Source organism: Bidens hawaiensis, unplaced genomic scaffold (assembly GCF_021521415.1).
Source record: "Bidens hawaiensis isolate Kalapana, Puna unplaced genomic scaffold, B.hawaiensis_p1.1 tig00054840_1, whole genome shotgun sequence".
Taxonomy (NCBI): domain Eukaryota; kingdom Viridiplantae; phylum Streptophyta; class Magnoliopsida; order Asterales; family Asteraceae; genus Bidens; species Bidens hawaiensis.
The window spans coordinates 27,221-45,737 of record NW_027506306.1 but is presented as its reverse complement, the minus strand read 5'-3'; the positions used below and the strand labels follow the sequence as shown (position 1 = coordinate 45,737).

Sequence of the window (18,517 nt, the reverse complement as noted above, 5' to 3'; positions counted from 1 at the left end):
ATATATATATATATATATATATATATATAAATGAAAACCCTAAAATTCTATGTGTCGCGATGTGGTCGAAGCCCCTCCAGTGTGTCACATCATCGTCACATCATGGTCACGGGGCTTCGAGCCCGCCTGTTATGGTTTAAAGCCCATTGGACACCCCAATATATATATATATATATATATATATATATATATATATATATATATATATATATATATATATATATATATATATATATAAAATAATGTGTGTGTGAGAGATGGAGAAAGAGGGGGCCCACCCCACCCTCCTCCGCGCCGGTCGTCCAGAAAGCACCCTCCCTTCCGCGCCCCCCGGCGGTGTTCCCCCTCCTTTGGCGCTCATAGCAAGCAGTCTTAGCATTGGGATGGTCTTATGAACTAAAAATTGAGCAATAACACCCTCTTTTAACGCATTAGAATTCCCTTGTTGAATATCCTTTGCTCCAACAACATCTAGGGTTTGTATTGATAAGACCATTCACTCTATCTTGAAGATCGATCTCTCCCTTGGATGAACTATACAGCCAAAAGAAACCATGAACCAGAATAGAACTTGCCCCACCCATGAGTAAATATTTCACCTTTCGAGTGATATTTTGAGAAGAGTTGTTCTTTAGAAAGCACAATAGGATAAAAGTTGTAAGCTGTGTTTGGGAGGGAGTTATTGTTTATTGTTAGCGCTTTCCTAAAATGACTTGTATAATTAGTTTTACAACCCATTAAGTTGCTTAACATGCTTACAACTTGATTACTTAGTTCCCACTTCCCATCAACTTGTTAACCAATTTGACACATTTAGATAAACGTGTTGGCCGTGCTCGGGTAACACGATTTTAAATGTGTGACGCTAGAGTTGATAATTTTGTACGGATAAAAATACGAGTCATGTCAACCCGTATTGAAATGACTACTGCTCTAAGCTAAAAAAAATCATTTAAAGGATTCTATGACTATTAATAAACTAGTCGACTTCCCCAGCACAATGCAACGAGATTTCAGTTTCTATCGGTATTGGTTTGTTACGGTATCGGTACGACTGATACTTGGTATAGCAATCAAAAGAATACCCAAAGAAACATAGTACGTTGTGATATGCTTAAAAGGTTATCGACACGATTTTACATAGATAAAAATCATAAATAAAAACTTATATAAAAATGATTTGTCCAAAAGGATCTCATACGTGCTTTACATGCAACAAAAACCATTAAAAACCATAGTGCTCACACTTTAATTAAAAATTATAATATAGCCATCACCTATTCTTCAATTCTTTTCTATCTATATATATAACGCCCATCTACCATAAAAGTTGCGTGATTGATCGGCTGCTAGATTAAAATAGCTTTACGATGGTTGGAGCAGAGAGGCCAAGATAGTACTGTTTGGATCATCAATCGTTCAGATGAGTTTCAGCAATGATGGTTGGGGTGCCATTCTCGCAGACATCTATGCTCGTAAGGTAAGTAATTGTACTTTGTACTGTTATCAAATTTCGCCCCCTTTAACCAAAATAATTGCATTTTTTTGTGTTATTTAGAATCGAATTGGATGTCTAGCTGGATCCAAAAACCGTATGTGTCATAATAAGTTTAATAGTTTAGAAGTATTATCAAAGTTTTTATAAAATATAAGTTTTAACTACTTTAAATTAATTATGGGTGTTAAACGCAATGTTATAAAATCCGCTATGTACCGGATGGTTGAACCGGTTATATCGGATTTTTGTAAGTCAACCGGTAGTTTTGGGCGGTTTGCATCGTACCGCCGGTTTTTTTTAAAATTATCGGTTTAAACCAGCAAACCGGTTTTAAATCCAAAAGATAGTTGATATTTTTGCGGACCATATTTTTAAAAAATGACTTTTAACATAGCGGGATAAAATTGAAATGAGTAAACATGGTAAACGATGATTTGTTAATCAACCAACGTTGTATCATGCAAATGCAAATCCAATGTTGGCTTATTTACATCTTTTATAATCGACTAATTTCGTATACAAATTACAAACTTTCTATCTGACTCAACCATTGTTCATGTTTGATACTTGGTTCAAGTATGATGTTTATTAATGTACTTTTAGGTTAATTTTTGAGTTGAAACTTTATTTATAAGAGAATGGAAATCAACTTAATTATTTTCATTGACTTAGTGATCAATATATAAACAAATATAAATCAAAACTGCAAGAATAAATCCCAAGAAATAAGCTATCATCAAACCTAGTTAAGTCTATCTAAATATAAAATAAGAGTTATAATATTTGAATTTGAATTATTTCTTTGGAGGGAAATTATTATCTCTAATATGCCTACGCAAGATGGACGATCTTAAAGTAAGTCCAATATTGGATAGGAGAATCCTGTAGCGGTCTTTCAATAGAGGCTTGGTTAGTGCATCTGCTAGTTGATCATCACCTTTGATATGAGTAACCCGTATTGAGCCTTCTTGTACTTTTTCACGAACAAAGTGAAAATCCATTGCTAGATGTTTCATTCGTCAATGAAAAACTGGGTTTGCTGAGTAATGAGTAGCACTTAGATTATCACAATATATAGCAGGAGTGACCGCAAATTTAAACCCGAGTTCATATAATAGATTGATGATCCATTGAACTTCGGTTGTTGTTGATGCAACAACTCTAAATTCGGCTTCAGTGGAGGAACGAGCTTAGGTGGGTTGTCGTTTTGAGATCCAAGCTACCGGGTTTGATCCAAGATAAACGATATAACCAGTGGCACTCCTATAAGTTTGCTTGTCACCATTCCAATCATCGTCAGTGAAGGCGTGAAGCGGTAACGGATTTAAACCCGAGTTCATATAATAGATTGATGATCCATTGAACTTCGGTTGTTGTTGATGCAACAACTCCAAATTCGGCTTCAGTGGAGGAACGAGCTAAGGTGGGTTGTCGTTTTGAGATCCAAGCTACCGGGTTTGATCCAAGATAAACGATATAATCAGTGGCACTCCTATAAGTTTGCTTGTCACCGTCCCAATCATCGTCAGTGAAGCGGTAACGGGGAGTCATGATGGATAAGAAGGCCATGGTGGATTGTACCATGTAGATACCGTAGTAACCATTTAAGGGTAGCCCAATGCATGTCGGTAGGGCTGTGCATAAATTGTGACAGTTTGTTTACAGTGTAGGAAAGATCCGGTTGGGTTACTGCCAAATATTGTAGTGCCCCCACAAATGACCGGTAATCAGTAGGTGAAGGTAGAGGGGTATGCTGGTGGTGGTTAGATGGGCCGAGGTTGACATAGGTGTGGATGTCGGTTTGCATTCACTGATGTTGGCTTTATCGAGAATATCAAGAATGTATTTAGATTGTGAAAGGAATAAACCATTGGAGTGGTGAATGACTTCAACACCAAGGAAGTATGAGAAATTGCCTAAATCCTTTTAGGAGAAACGATTAGCAAGAGTTGAGATAAAGGAGTTAACGAGGGAAGAATTAGGAACTGTAATGATGATGTCATCGACATAGACTAGAATATAGATAGGATGGGTAAATGAATGATTGATAAATAGAGAAGAGTCAGAGATGGTAGGTTTAAATTTATTTGAGAGGAGAGAGGATTTGATTTCGTCATACCAAGCACAAGAAGCTTTACGAAGGCCATAAATGGCTTTGTGTAATTTGCAAACGTGATTTGGAAATGATGGATTAACAAATCCGGGAGGTTGGGACATGTAGACGGGTTGGGTGAGAGTGCCTTGCAAAAAAGCATTATTGATATCTTATTGGCATAGGCACCAATTATGGGAAGCGGCTAGGGTTAGGATAAGACGGAGAGAGGCCGGTTTGACCACCGGACTAAAGGTTTCTTTGTAGTCAAGACGGGGGTGTTGATTGAAACCTTTTGCAACAAGACGTGCTTTAAGGCAATCAACGGACCCATCAGGTTTGGATTTAGTGTGGTAAACCCATTTGCAACCAATTATATTAGGCATGGAATCAGGAGGAACGAGGGACCAAGTGTTACGAAGCAGAGAATCATGTTCTTCTTCCATGGCTTTGCGCCATTGAGGCTGTTTTAGAGCTTGAGTGATGGTGGTTGGTTCATGGAATGATTGAGCGGTAAAATAGAAGGAATATTTTGGATTTGAGTTTCGTGATTGCCTAATAGGTCGTGAGTGGGACTGATCAGTGGTTTAAGAGGAAATATTGGTGTTGTTAGGGTTTATTGTTGTTGAGGGCTGTTGTGGAGGTGGTGTAGGGAATGTTTGTTGTGTAGGTGGTATAGAGGAGGTATGCTGTGAGGGTGGTACGGAGCTGCAGCTTGGTATTTGGAAAGGGCTTCTTGGGTGTTATTTGGCAGGTGTGTTGGTCGTATAGTGTAGGTGTGTATGGGAGGATCAGTTGGAGAAGTATTGGTGGCTGATCGAGGAGTTTGGGTAAATGATTGAGGTGTGGGAATAAGTTGTAGATGAAGCCAAGAATCAGGTGTTGGGGATGGGTGTGTGTCGGTTTGGATTAATGTGGTGTAAGGGAATTCAGCTTCAACGAAATGTGCATGCATGTCATGAAGTGTTGATTTTGTTTGTTAGAGGATTAAGGAGATGGTAAGCGCTTTGAGAAGAGGAATATCCCACAAAGATACAAGGAGTAGATCTTGTGTGAAGTTTGTGCGGTGAGTATGGCGTAGCCATGGATAGGCTAGACAACCAAAATATTTTAGTTTGTCATAATTGGGAATTTTTTTAAATAGACAAGAATATGGAGAATTATTTTTTAGTGTAGTGGTGGGGAGACGATTTATGAGATAAGTAGCGCTAGGGATGGGCAATTCGGTACTGGTACCGGTACCGAAATCGGTACTGATTTGGTACCGTCGGTACCAAATCAGTGCCAAATTTTTGAGTTTCGGTATCGGGACCGGGACCGGGACCGGTGCCGGTATTTCCCGAGTTTTTTTACCTTTGGTACTGGTACCGTCCCGGTACCGGTACCAAAAATTTATGATTTTCGGGACCGGGACCAGTTGGTACCGGTATGGTACCGATCTCATTCCTAAGTAGCGGTAGTGAAAGCAAAGGGCCAAAATTTCAATGGAACTTTGGCATGAGAAAGTAAGAAAAGACCCGTTTCGACTATATAACGGTGCCATCTTTCGGCATAGCCATTATGTTCGGATGTGTGTGGTGGAGATGTTAAGTGAGAAATACCACAGGAAGCAAGATGGGGAGCGAGTTTAATATAATCTCCTCCATTGTCGGAGAATAACTGCTTAATTTTTGATTGAAAATAGTTTTCAACAAGTCTAATGAAAGTGGTGAGGGAGTCGGATTTGGGTTGTAACGGATAAATCCAAATATATTTAGTAAAATGATCTACAAATATAATAGTATTTAAAACCGTCAAAATATGTTATGGGAGATGTCGAAACATTCGAAAAGACTAATTGTAATGGAGCGGTGGATGAAAGAGATGAAGTATGAAATGGAAGTTTATGACTTTTATTAATGCAACAATCATTGCATATAGTTTTTGAGTTTTTAATAGAAGGAACAATAGATGCTAAAAGTTTAAAACTTCAAAATGTGAATGTCCAAGACGATGTGACATGAAGTGGACTTATTTTGGAGGATGTTAAAAGCATGAGGCTGAGATGTTGAACAAAGTTCATAGAGTCCTTACTAGCTGTTCCCTGAAGTAGAATTTGGTTGGAGTGAAGGTTTTTGATAATGAAGTTGAAAGAGAAAAATTGGATTAGTATAATATTATCAATACAAAAGTGAGATATTGAAATAACATTTTTAGAAATTGAGGGGATGCAAAGAATGTTTTTGAGTGTGAAAGGAGTATTTTCAAAATAGATAATTAAAGAACCAACATGAGTGATAGTTAGAGATGAATCATCGCCGATGACAAGTTCATTGGTACCATCGTAGGGTGCGTGTAGGGATAGTTCGTTGGGGTCGCTTGTAATGTGATGCGACGCTCCACTATCAAAAAGCCCAGGAGAGTTTGAACCTTGTGTAGATGAAACACCCCCACCATGTGAGCTTGTGGGTTGCTGCAGCCTTTCGTGGGAGTGAGGGAAGGTTGATTTAGGGGGTGTTGTTTCTTGAAAGCACGACAAGATGTGAGAGAGTGTCCTTGTTTGAAACACTTGCATAAGAAGGGATGGGAGGTCGGTTGATTTGGTGTAAAGAGAATGTTGGCAGTGCGATTGGTGGAATTGGTGCTTCTTACTGTTGCCATGATGAAGAGGATATGTTGTTTACCAGAAGAAAAAAGAAACTGTGCAAACAGCAAACTGCTGAAACAGTGGTTCATAAACTGTTGAAGCAGTGACGTGTGAAAACAAGCCTGCAATGAGCTAATGGCTTCTGGAAAATATAAAAGGGGGGGGGGGGGGGGGGGTATTATGAGCTTGGCTGATATCATAATAAGAGAATGGAAATCAATTTAATTATTTTCATTGACTTAGTGATCAATATATACACAAATATAAATCAAACCTGTAGGAATAAATCCAAAGAAATAAGCTATCATCAAACCTAGTTAAGTCTATCTAAATATAAATTAGAGTTACAATATTTGAATTTCAATTATTTATTTGGAGGGAGATTATTATCTCTAAGGTCGTGTTCGCTTCACATGATGGAATGAAATTGGAATTAGAATTTGCATGGGATTTGGGATTTGAAATAATTGTATTTGGAATCTGAACACTCCAACAGGAATTGGAACTAAAGGAATTGAAATCCAATTTCATTCTTAATGTGCTCGTTTGACAAATGAATTGTAACATATTACCACAAATATCACTACATCTCTAGCCAAACCCACCACTTTCAGGTCAAAAACCCGGGTTCGTTAGGGTCTACATTCCGGTTGTGTTCGAGCTGACCAACCGAGTATACGGTCCAGCAATACGTTTTGTGTCGCACTTGGGTCAAGGTCGACGGTTCAGGTCTACGTTCCGTTTTGTGTTCAGGCCAACGTTCTGGGTCGACAGCTCGATCACATTCGGGTCGACGCCTTGAAACGCTTTCTGGTAGACTAATTGATTCGCATTCGGGTCGACGTTCTGGGTCACATTTGGCTCGGTGATGCGGATCGCATTCGAGTCAACGCTCAGTAATGCGTTCAGGTCGATGCTACAGATCGCATTCGGGTCGACAGTTGAACCGAACACGAACTGAACCGGAGAGTCGAACCAGATCATTTGACGCGGAGCGTTGAATCGAACTGACACGGAGTGTCGAACCGAAGTGAACTGACCTGAAGCGTCAAAACGAAGTGCGGAACGTCGAACCGAAGTGAGCCGGAGGGTTGAACTTAAAGCGAATTGACCCGGAGAGTTGAACTGAACTGATTCGGATTTTCGAACCGAACACACTTTGACGCGGAACGTTAAACTAACACAAACTGACCCGGAGTGTTGAAACAAAGTGAAAGTGTCGAACCGAACCGACCCGGGGCGCCAAACCAAACGCAAACCGACCCTGGGCGTTGAACCAAACGCGAACTGACCCGGGCGTCGAACCAGACGTAAACCGACCCGGGCGTCGACCGAACGCGAACTGACCTGTAGCGCCGACCTAAAAGCGCTACGACTCAGAGCAGCGTCGACCTGAACACGGACACACATGAAACGTTGACCGATCAAAGATTTCCTCCACATTTTAGAAGGATTTGGAATTCCTTTATTTAAAAGAATGTGAAGGAATTGAATTCCAATACTTTAATAACCAAACACACCAAAATGGAATTAGGATTCCAATTCTAACGAAATGAACACGCCATGTCATGGGATCTTAATTTCAATTCCATTAAATTCCACGAATTTTATGAAACGAACAAGCATTTATATGGAATTACAAGGTAAATTATTCAACCCGGTTGAACCTTTTGGTATATTTCGGTTCAACAGGTTGTAGCATCTTTGAACTAAATCCAGTATGAATAAAATACCGGTTTTTAAAACATTGGTTGAAGGGGTCGTCACACGAGACCCGGATGTGAAAATCGTGACGAACATGTGAACACGAACACAACAAGCATATTCGCGTGTTGACCCAAACTTATTACCGTTTGACACGAAAGCTTTTTTATTTTTCTAACTTTTTTACAAATTAGTTCTTTTATTTATATTTTTAAAGAAAAAAACAAATTAATATAAAACAGTGACCTTTTAATTATAAAATTTTATGTTAATTTCTTTTTTAGTTATAAATTTTATTTTAAGATAACTTAATTTATTACATAACATACAGTTTAGAAAATAAATGGGTTAGCGGGTTGACTCGAACCCATTTGTACCAAACCCAAACCCCTGAATTTTGTGTTAGGTTCATTGTCAGAAATCACACCCATACCGTTAATCTGATTGTACGTGTACATGCAAACAAAGGCTTAAAGATGAGACAAGTAAAGGTTTTTGGCTTTTTGCTTGAGGCCTCTCAAAGGTTAAAATTTCAAATTTATATAGTACTGCATTCTTATATAGAAAACATAATTTTAAAATACAAATATAGCACAATTTACAAATAAGTTATATTCAATCATTTTAGTTGTATATCTTCAGAAAATATAACTTCCCAACATTTATAGTAGATCATATGTATACATAATGTTTCTATGTAATAAAGAAATTAAGAAAATGTCACAAACCAGCCCAGCCTATGGACTATGGTTTTGTTAGTTTTTTTGATGTTAGTGTTGGTTGGTTTGTTTTGAAATTCTTAAAACTTGAATCACAGTTTGGTTCAAAAAAGACCACGGGCAGGTTTCGACTGGCTAATACGCTTACTAGGTAAAAAAGCCCAATTTTAAAGTGTGCTTCAGGCCTTAAAAAAGATTAATCCGACATTGTGCACTTGTGGAATTCCTATTAGTTGATTAACAGTCTCATTAATTTATGCTATATTTATGAAACCTATTAGTTGATTAACAGTCTCATAATAATATATATGAAAAAAGATATATTCATGCTAAACCAAATTTAGTTATTATCAGGGTACTCAAGTTAACTAATTTCTTAAATTTATAATAGCAGGATTGTAAAATCTTTCAAGTACAATACTTAAATATTTCAACAAAATGTGTTTTTATATACCTTAGGCGGATATAGTGTTGCGCGGGTACAATGGATGGAATTCTAGACGCGCTGTCAAAGTCCTCGATCAAATCTTCCCAAAGGTTCATCTTCGACTGACACTTAAATGTTTCGATGTAATCCAATAAGCTATTTAACTCTTAATTATATTTGACATATAAAAATTAAACTATATTTTCATTAAAAAAAAAAAATTAAATGTTTTATTATCTTTCTCATACAATATTATATTTGCATACTTGCATTGACATGTAAGCATGATTGTTTAAACTGCCTTAAATAATTTTCTTTCTATTGGGCATTTGGTACGGCTCACATCCTGTGTCGTTTAAACAGAGATGCTACTGTTTGATAACAACAAAGTTGCTACTGCTCAAGAGCAACAAAATTACAACAGAAAGTGTTTTCTTGCAGTAACTGCCATATTGTTAGATTTAATCCCTCCAAGTTAGAGTCTAGGGTTAGTTATGTAATTAAGTAATAATATGTTTTAATTAGTTTTAATATTTATGTATTGTAGAAGGGCTGAAGTTGTAATTAGAATAAGATCAAAAGACATGAACTTGGTCTATATATATCTTCTAAATCAATAAGAATTCATACTTTTTGCAAATTGTAATCTTGTTATTTTCTTTGATTGATCATTCATTATTTTATCTTGGGCAACAATTGGCATCAGAGCCATTTTAGTTGCTCTTAATTGAAATAAATTGCCGACAATTTTTTTTCTTTGATTCGATTTGGGTTCTACAAATTGTTTGTTGAATTTGATTGAGACGTCAACAGAAGAATCGAAATCAAATTCATTCAAATCGTGATTCACATTTTGTGATATTTTCTGAATTGTCCAGAAAATTTTAGCGATTGAAGCCGGCTGTTACCGGGATTTTTGTGATTCTTATTTGCTGCTTAAATTCAATTAATCAAATTGTTAATTTCGTTCACTGAAATTACAATAATTTGAATCAATTTTGATACCAAGTCAACGTTTGTTGTTGTCTTTATTAGTGGTAATCAGTTGTTTAACAAATTAGCTATCGTACTTTGGAATCTTTGGTTAAATTTAGTTTATTAAAAATAATATTGAACACATTCGGTTTGTGTTTGGAAGCAAAATCAATCAGTTTGATTGTTTTGTTTAAATTATAATTGGTATAATTTGACTTTTTGTTGTGAAGTCTGCACAAACGTCTAAAGAAGAAGCACGAATCTGGTATATTATCTTCATTTTTACCAAAATTACCCCAAAGTATTTAGATAATACTTTATTTGATAGTTGGTGACAACGAATCACAAATTATTGGGGGGCCATCGATTTTACTCTTTTTCTGGACATTTTTGGCTTCCACTTGTTTGACTCACAAATCGCAAATTTTATTTGTGTATTGTAATTTGTGGTGTTATTAATCAACATAGCTTTGTGTTGTGTTAAGATCGAATAAAGAAAAAATAGAAACACGTCTGTTGTGTTTTTATTTATTTGTTCTGGACCAAATTACATCTAATTTAAAGATTTATAATCTTTTGATATATTAAACCCGAGTACAGATCGCTGGAATCTGTTAGTGTAGTGGTTTAATTTTATACGAATACGGATTCGTTTTTTATTTTTCTGAACTGAGTTTGCTGTAAAATTTTGAAGACGGTTCTTATAAGTTTAAGAGGTTAAAGTTATTTATCCAAAACCTTGTTATACTTTGTGTATAATTTATACTTTGTGTATAATATTCATTATTATCTTTAAAGGAAACCATGTCGGAAAGTCCAAAGGATACTAATGCTATTGTAACACATAAAGAGCTGGGATTATCTTTTTCAAATTTCCAATGCCCTATGTTAAAATCTACTAATTACACAACAGGGGCAATTCGAATGAAAACCATGCTAGATGCAAATGGTCTTTGGGAGATGATAGAACCCGATGGTGAAACAAGAAGAGATGTCAAGAAAGAAAAATATGCTATTGCCTACTTGTTTCAAACGTAATTACTCCTACAAGTTGCAGACTGTAAAACTGCAATAGAGGTGTGGGATTCATTAAAAACCAGACATATTGGTGCACCGCAAGTGCAAGAAGCAAGATTGCAAGGCATTAAGTCCGAGTTTGATACATTACAAATGAAAGATGATGAGACTATTGATTCTTTCACATTGAGACTAACAAATGTTGTTAGTAAAGCAACTACTTGTAGTGAAAAGATAGATCAAACCACACTAGTAAGAAAAATCTTAACCTCAATGCCCGATAGGTTTTTGCATATAATTGCTTCGATTGAGCAATTTGATGAACTAAAGCAAGTAACTGCGGATGATATTATCGGGAGGTTTAAAACCTATGAGGAAAGGATTAAATCCAAAAGAGGAGTTGCGACTGACACCCAAGATAAACTCTTGTTCACACGTCATGGCAAGAGTGAGGGTCACGGGAAAAATTTTGGAAATCATGGACTGAAGAGGTTCAATGCATCACGAAGGAATTGGCGTGGTGGCAAGGGAAAACATGTTGATAAGGATGAACAATCATCTCAACATTCCCATTACAATAAACATAAGAAAACTCAAAGAGATGTGAGTAAGGTTAAGTGCTATAAATGCAAGCAGCGTGGGCATTATGCTAACACGTGTCCTCAAAAGGATCAAGCACATGAGCAATCTAACTTGATGGAAGAGGATGAAGAGCCCACGTTGTTGATGGCGGTTCTTAGTGAACATGAGATCTATCAAGAAATTTTCCTAGATGAAAATGAAATTAAGCCTAATCTATATACGGCCACAAATGAAAGTCTATGGTATGGTGCAAGTAACCATCTGACTGGTAACATAAAACATTTTAGAGAACTAAAAGAAAAGATCTCCGGACGAGCTCGTTTTGGTGATGGTTCGTATGTAGAAATTAAAGGGCGAGGCTCAATTCTGTTGGAATGTAAAAATAAGGAACAAAGAATTATATTCATGTTTACTACATTCCAAGTTTGAAAAGAAATATTCTGAGCCTCAGACAATTAACAGAAAACGGTTGCAAAGTTCTATTGGAATGTGACTATTTATTTTTATACGATCATAATCAAATGTTGCTTATGAAAGTCACACGTTCAAGGAATAGACTTTACAACATCAATTTGAAAATTGGTGAACCCGTTTGTTTATTGTCCAAATTAGATGACGAAGCATGGTTGTGGCATGCTCGTTTGGGTCATCTGAACTTTGATGCAATAAAGTCAATGACTCATAAGAATTTGGTTCAGGGGATTCCTCGCATAAATCATGCAAGTCAAGTGTGTGACGCATGTCTCTTGGGAAAGCCCGCTAGAGCTCCATTCCCGAACCAAGCCAAATTTAAATCTGTTAAACCATTAGACTTGGTTTATGGAGACCTTTGTGGTCCTATATCACCATCCACTTATTCTGGTAAGAAATATATTTTCTTACTTGTTGATGACTGTACTCGTTACATGTGGGTATATTTCTTAACTTCTAAAGATCAAGCTTTTAAAGTTTTTAAAGAATTTAAAAGGATGGTGGAAAACGAGGTTGGAACCAAATTGAAAATGTTAAGAACTGATAGAGGAGGAGAGTTCACATCAGTGAATTCCATCAGTTCTGTAAAGATAATGGTATAGCTAGACAACTTACAGCACCCTATTCACCACAACAGAATGGTGTGGTTGAACGTATAAACAGAACTATGTTATCTACTACCCGTAGCATAATGAAGGCTATGTCAATGCCTCAAAACTTTTGGGGTGAAGATGTAAGGCATACCATATATGTATTAAACAGAATCCCAACTAAAGCACTGATAAATTCTACACCTTTTGAAGCGTTAAAAGGTCGAAAACCAAACCTAAAACATTTAAGGGTTTTTGGGTGTGTAGCATATGCTAAAGTACCATCAAATCATCTAACTAAGTTAGATGATAGAAGTGTCAAGATGGTATACTTGGGTGTTGATGAGGGATCAAAAGCATATAGACTTTATGATCCCAATACTAAAAGAATTTGCATCAGTCGAGATGTAAAATTCTTGGAAAAGGAATCATGGAATTGGGAGGAGTACATGAATGAAGTTGGAAGTGAGGAACGTGAATGGGTAGACTTCATTGTTGAGGATAACTTCAATGAAGTTACTCAAGAAAACAATGAAACAGTCCCGATGACTCAAGAGTTTGAATATACGAGAGATAATAACCAAGAATATGAAGAACCATTATCTCCTAATTCTCCAAATACTCCTATCACACCTCCAACATACATTTATGAGCCAAATTCAGCTGAGGTCGTTGAATACAGACCAACTATTGATAGCTCATTAAATCCTTTTGATCATATGCCATTGCAAGGTTTTAAACCTTTGGGAGATGTGTATAAAAAGTCCAAAAAGGTTAACATTGATGTTAACAAACTTTTCTTGGTTGAAGAAGAACCTTAGAATTACAAAGAGGCAGCCAAGGACAAGAAATGGATTGAGGCTATGCAAGCTGAGATAGACTCAATCAATAAAAATAATACTTGGAAGTTGACCAAGTTACCCGGCAATCGGCTTAAAATGGGTATTCAAGACCAAAAGAGATGCGAGCAGGAAAATAGTAAAGCATAAGGCTCGTTAGGTAGCCAAAGGCCATGTACAGTAGCATGGTATAGACTTTGATGAAGTTTTCGCTCCTGTAGCCCGCATAGAGACGGTTCTTCTCATTATAGCTCTTGCAGCTTATAATGGATGGGAATTACATCACCTTGATGTAAAATCCGCTTTCCTACATGGCGAACTGAAGGAAGAAGTCTATGTTTCACAACCTGAAGGATTTGTGAAAACTCAAGATGCAGGAAAGGTCTACAAGCTTTCCAAAGCATTATATGGACTTAGACAAGCGCCACGTGCATTGAATATGAAACGTGATCACATTCTAAAATCACTTGATTTTAAGAAATGCACATTGGAACATGCCGTCTATATGAAGAAAAGCAAAACGTCTACTTTGCTTGTTGGAGTCTATGTTGATGATCTAATAATAACTGGATCACCAAAGAAAGAAATAGACTCGTTTAAATCTCAAATGGAAGAAAAATTTGAGATGAGTGACCTTGGGTTATTGGCTTATTATCTTGGTATAGAAGTTACCCAATCATGAAATAACTATCAAACAAGCTGGTTACATTACTAAAATTCTAAAGAATGCTGGAATGTTGGATAGTAATTAAACCAAGATCCCTAAGAACCCGGTACACTATTGACTAAAACCAATGGTGGAAAATCGGTTGATCCCACTGAATATAGAAGTCTAATTGGATGCTTAAGGTATCTACTTCATACTAGACCAGACTTGTCTTATTCAGTTGGTTTACTCAGTAGGTTTATGCAAGAACCTAAAGAACACCATTTCAAAGCCATTCATCAATTGCTTCGTTATATCAAAGGCACTAAAGACTTTGGTATAATTTATAAGAGGAATGGAGGATGTAAAATAACTGGCTACAATGATAGCAGCTATGGTGTTAATACCGAAGAAGGAAAAGGCACTACGGGGGTAGTGTTCTATTTTGGGAATTCTCCCATTACTTGGTGCACACAAAAGCAACAAACTGTGGCACTCTCTTCATGTGAATCTTAATTCATGGCTGCAACGGCTGCAACATGTCAAGCACTATGGCTAAAGAGACTACTAAGTGAACTCACAGGATGGAAGGAAGAAAAGGTTACTCTATATGTCGACAACATATCCGCTATCGCGCTAATGAAGAACCCGGTGTTTCATGGAAGAAGCAAGCACATTGACACCCGTTATCATTTCATAAGGGAATGTGTTGAAAACAATCACATCACTGTTGAACATATAAGTGGAGAACTTCAAAGAGCAGACATCTTGACAAAAGTATTGGCAAGGATCAAGTTTGCTACAATGAGGAAACTGCTCGGCGTTGAAGACTTACTTGTTCGTGATTAAGGGGGTGAATGCTAGATTTAATCCCTCCAAGTTAGAGTCTAGGGTTAGTTATGTAATTAAGTAATAATATGTTTTAGTTAGTTTTAATATTTATGTATTGTAGAAGGGCTGAAGTTGTAATTTGAATAAGATCAAAAGACATGAACGTGGTCTATATATATCTTCCAAATCAATAAGAATTCATACTTTTTGCAAATTGTTATCTTGTTATTTTCTTTGATTGATCATTCATTCTTTTATCTTGGGCAACACATACATGGCCGCATATATAAATGTCAACTAACTACGAATTGAAATGTTGAGATGGTTCAACCCCTATATAAATGAATCATCTTCGACTTCATGCTTTAATTTCACAGAGAAGGCATTTTTGTTCTTTTGGAAATTTACTTTCTTACACGATTCCGCTTTTTGATTTCACAGAGAAGGCCTTTTTGTTCGTTAAAGGCGAAATAGTTTAATTGAAAGTGAATTCTTACACGATTCAGAAAGCTTCAACTCACACGAAATCTACATTTCCTGCATTCTATAAATCATGTTGTGTATGAATATAATCGTCTAGTGTTATTATCATGCATGTAGGATGTTGCTAGCCAGCCTTCACTGATCATTGTTTACTTTGGTGGTAATGATTCAATGGGACCTCACTCATCTGGTTTAGGCCCCCATGTCCCTCTGCCTGAATACATTGAAAACATGAGAAAAATTGCTACTCATCTCCAGGTACGATCTAGCTTCTTAGAACACAACTTGAAGTCGTATAATGAGTTTTGTAATTTTTTATTAATAAACACATTTCTGCGTCTCGCTATATGATTATTTTGCAGTTTTATACCAGCTGCAAAGAAGCTGATTATTCAATGGTAAACTAAAATAAGTTAAATAACCGATTTATCCACTGTTTTAAGCTAATTTAGATGAGTTTTACTCCCATTTCTCAAAATGTTTTATATTTTCCTAAGGAATGTACTGAAATACACATCTTGTTACTTGATAATTAGGACTTCAAATAACAAAAACACATCTAAACACTATATGCTTAACAGCATGTTTTACTATAACTGATTATCTGGTAGGATTCTTCAATATCACAAAATCACACTAACACCAATATGATAATCAGGGTCTTTCAGACATGACGCGCATAATTTTCCTCACTTGCCCACAGGTGGATGAGGTCTACTTTCTTAAGTTTTCTTTTCTTGTAGTTTTTTTCTCAAGCAATAAATCTAAATCAAATTGATTTATCATGTACATACAGCTCATCTTTAAGTGAATTTGGTCTTGTTCGAACAAATGAGTTATGCCGGATATACTCAGAAGCTTGCATCGAGTTGTGCAATGAGATGGGAATAAAAGTAATTGATCTTTGGACAGCATTTCGAAAACAAGATGATTGGTTGACTTACTTTATTAAGTAAGTGCTCTTGCATATCATATTTCTTTCCATATCTTTTTTTTAAATGCAAATAAATATTAATTAAAGGACCAGGCTTCAGAGCCTGAAGTGTTTAAATCTTATAAATTGTTAGCTAATAAAACACCAGAAATGTAAATAATGGGCGTGACCCAAAAACTGTTTTTATCTGAAAGTTAATAATATTAAATCTCTTGAAATAAGATTTAGGAGCTTCATGGGTTAAAATACACTCCAGGTGACTTTCAGCACGTTTGACCATTTTCGGGTGAATTTGTGACCCCTAAAAATTGCTATATTTAAAACCACTGATCCTAATTAAATGATGTATTGAAATCATGTTTTTGTAGGGATGGGATTCATTTATCGGGTGCAGGAAGCAAGATAGTAGTTGAGGAAATACTAAAGGTGCTTAAAGAAGCAGAATGGAAACCAAGTTTACACTGGAAATCTATGCCCACTGAATTCTCAGAAGACTCGGATTATGATTTAGTCTCGATAGATGGCAAAACGACCCTAAAGCTGTCCGATTGGACCTTTCACAGCGAAATCCAGTGGGTTTAAGAGCATGCTCGATCTCATAGCTTCAAGACACCCGCATTTGAATTAAAGTAATTATGGAATTGTTGTAGGGAAAATTAGTCTTCTAATTATGTTATGCATGCAACCATTTGAATTATAATGTAAAAATAAGCCCCAATTTAGAATCCAAGTGCCATTAATTATTAGTTTGTTACCCGCTCCCGATTCCTTAATCCATGATTTGCATCTCGTCGTTAACCCATAAATTATTCCTAGCCTTAACTCTTGTAAGTCCCAAAACGACAGGATCCAACAATGTTTAAGGATCTACGTGATTCTCAGAACGCTGAATACAACGGAACCATGACCGTGACGTGACGAAACAGTGTTGGGGTATTTTTTGCTGATGAAAAAACCCAACAAATATTTTTGCTTCATGGGTTATATTATTATTACTTAATAATAAGAAACAAAAAAGAAAAAAAAAACTGAAAATAGTTGGTGATGTTATTTGGGCCGTGGCCCTTATGGCACAAGATTCCTTTTTTGTGGGCTTTAGGTAACGTGGAAAACAAGAACTATGGAATTCTTGTTCTTAGCCGACATCACTTGATATATAAACAGATTTGTTTTCTCTTTCATTCAGGATTATGATTACACAGAGAAAGAAAGGAAATAATTGAGGTATTCCTTTGCTGTTGACAACAACAGAGACGAAGAGAAGACGTTTGGTTTTTATTCCTTTGGTGTTTTGGTGAAGATAAGAGATGTTCCAGAGAGCGTAATCGCTAGAAACTCTATATCATTGGCAATTAATTGGCATTGACGTAATCTTTTTTCTCCTGTCGGAAGGGGGTCCTGTCGAAAGCAAGAAAAGGCATTGCAAATGGCGTGCCCTTACTCTAATTATAAATAAAGCTCTTTTGCGCTCTTGGCCAGGCCTGTAACAAGTATCTAAAAAATGTTTTCTTTTCGGCCGGTCAAAGCAATGACTTGAGTGAGTAAGGAAGTAGGACCTTTTTACCCCGGCTGTGAGTTATTACTGACCCCTCTCTGTCTCTCCCCCACGCTGTGAATGAAGTGAGTAATTCGTTGGTGCTTGCCCTTCAGTAAGCTTTCGTCTCTCAGTGTCAGTGTCGGCCCAGCAGAGTGCTTTCGCCGTTGGTGTTCTTTCCGATCTCTATGCATTTCACCGCTCCACCGGAAATTCCCTCTGCCCCTACCGTACTCCAGCTTGGTAGTTTCCACCGCCTGTCCAGAGTTGAGCCCTGGGATTTGACGGCGGACTTAAAAAGCCACCTACAGACGCTTTACGCCCAATCATTCCGGATAACGCTTGCATCCTCTGTATTACCGCGGCTGCAAGCGCTAGCGCGCCCCTATCTCCTTTTACTCATTTACTCTTTTGTATTTGGTTTCATATACTTGAAGCTTGATTTGTACCAAGTATATGATGATTTGTGTATGCCTCTAGTTTTACCTAGAGAAGACTTTGTATTGCTCATTATTGGTGATAGTGGATTTGAAGCGGCTCTAGTAGTCC

The 18,517-nt window shown here is 36.8% G+C and overlaps 2 pseudogenes across 1 annotated transcript; one reads left to right on the top strand and one right to left on the bottom strand.

The window, feature by feature from the left end:
* Positions 1 to 1,370: 1,370 nt before the first annotated feature.
* LOC143617450 (GDSL esterase/lipase CPRD49-like) lies at positions 1,371 to 17,032 on the top strand (annotated as a pseudogene). Its single transcript, XR_013150838.1, has 6 exons — positions 1,371 to 1,480; positions 9,099 to 9,176; positions 15,618 to 15,758; positions 16,159 to 16,226; positions 16,309 to 16,452; positions 16,803 to 17,032. The product of XR_013150838.1 is annotated as a GDSL esterase/lipase CPRD49-like (transcript).
* Positions 17,033 to 18,012: 980 nt separating this feature from the next.
* Positions 18,013 to 18,287, bottom strand: LOC143617452 (18S ribosomal RNA; annotated as a pseudogene).
* Between the last annotated feature and the right edge of the window lie 230 nt (positions 18,288 to 18,517).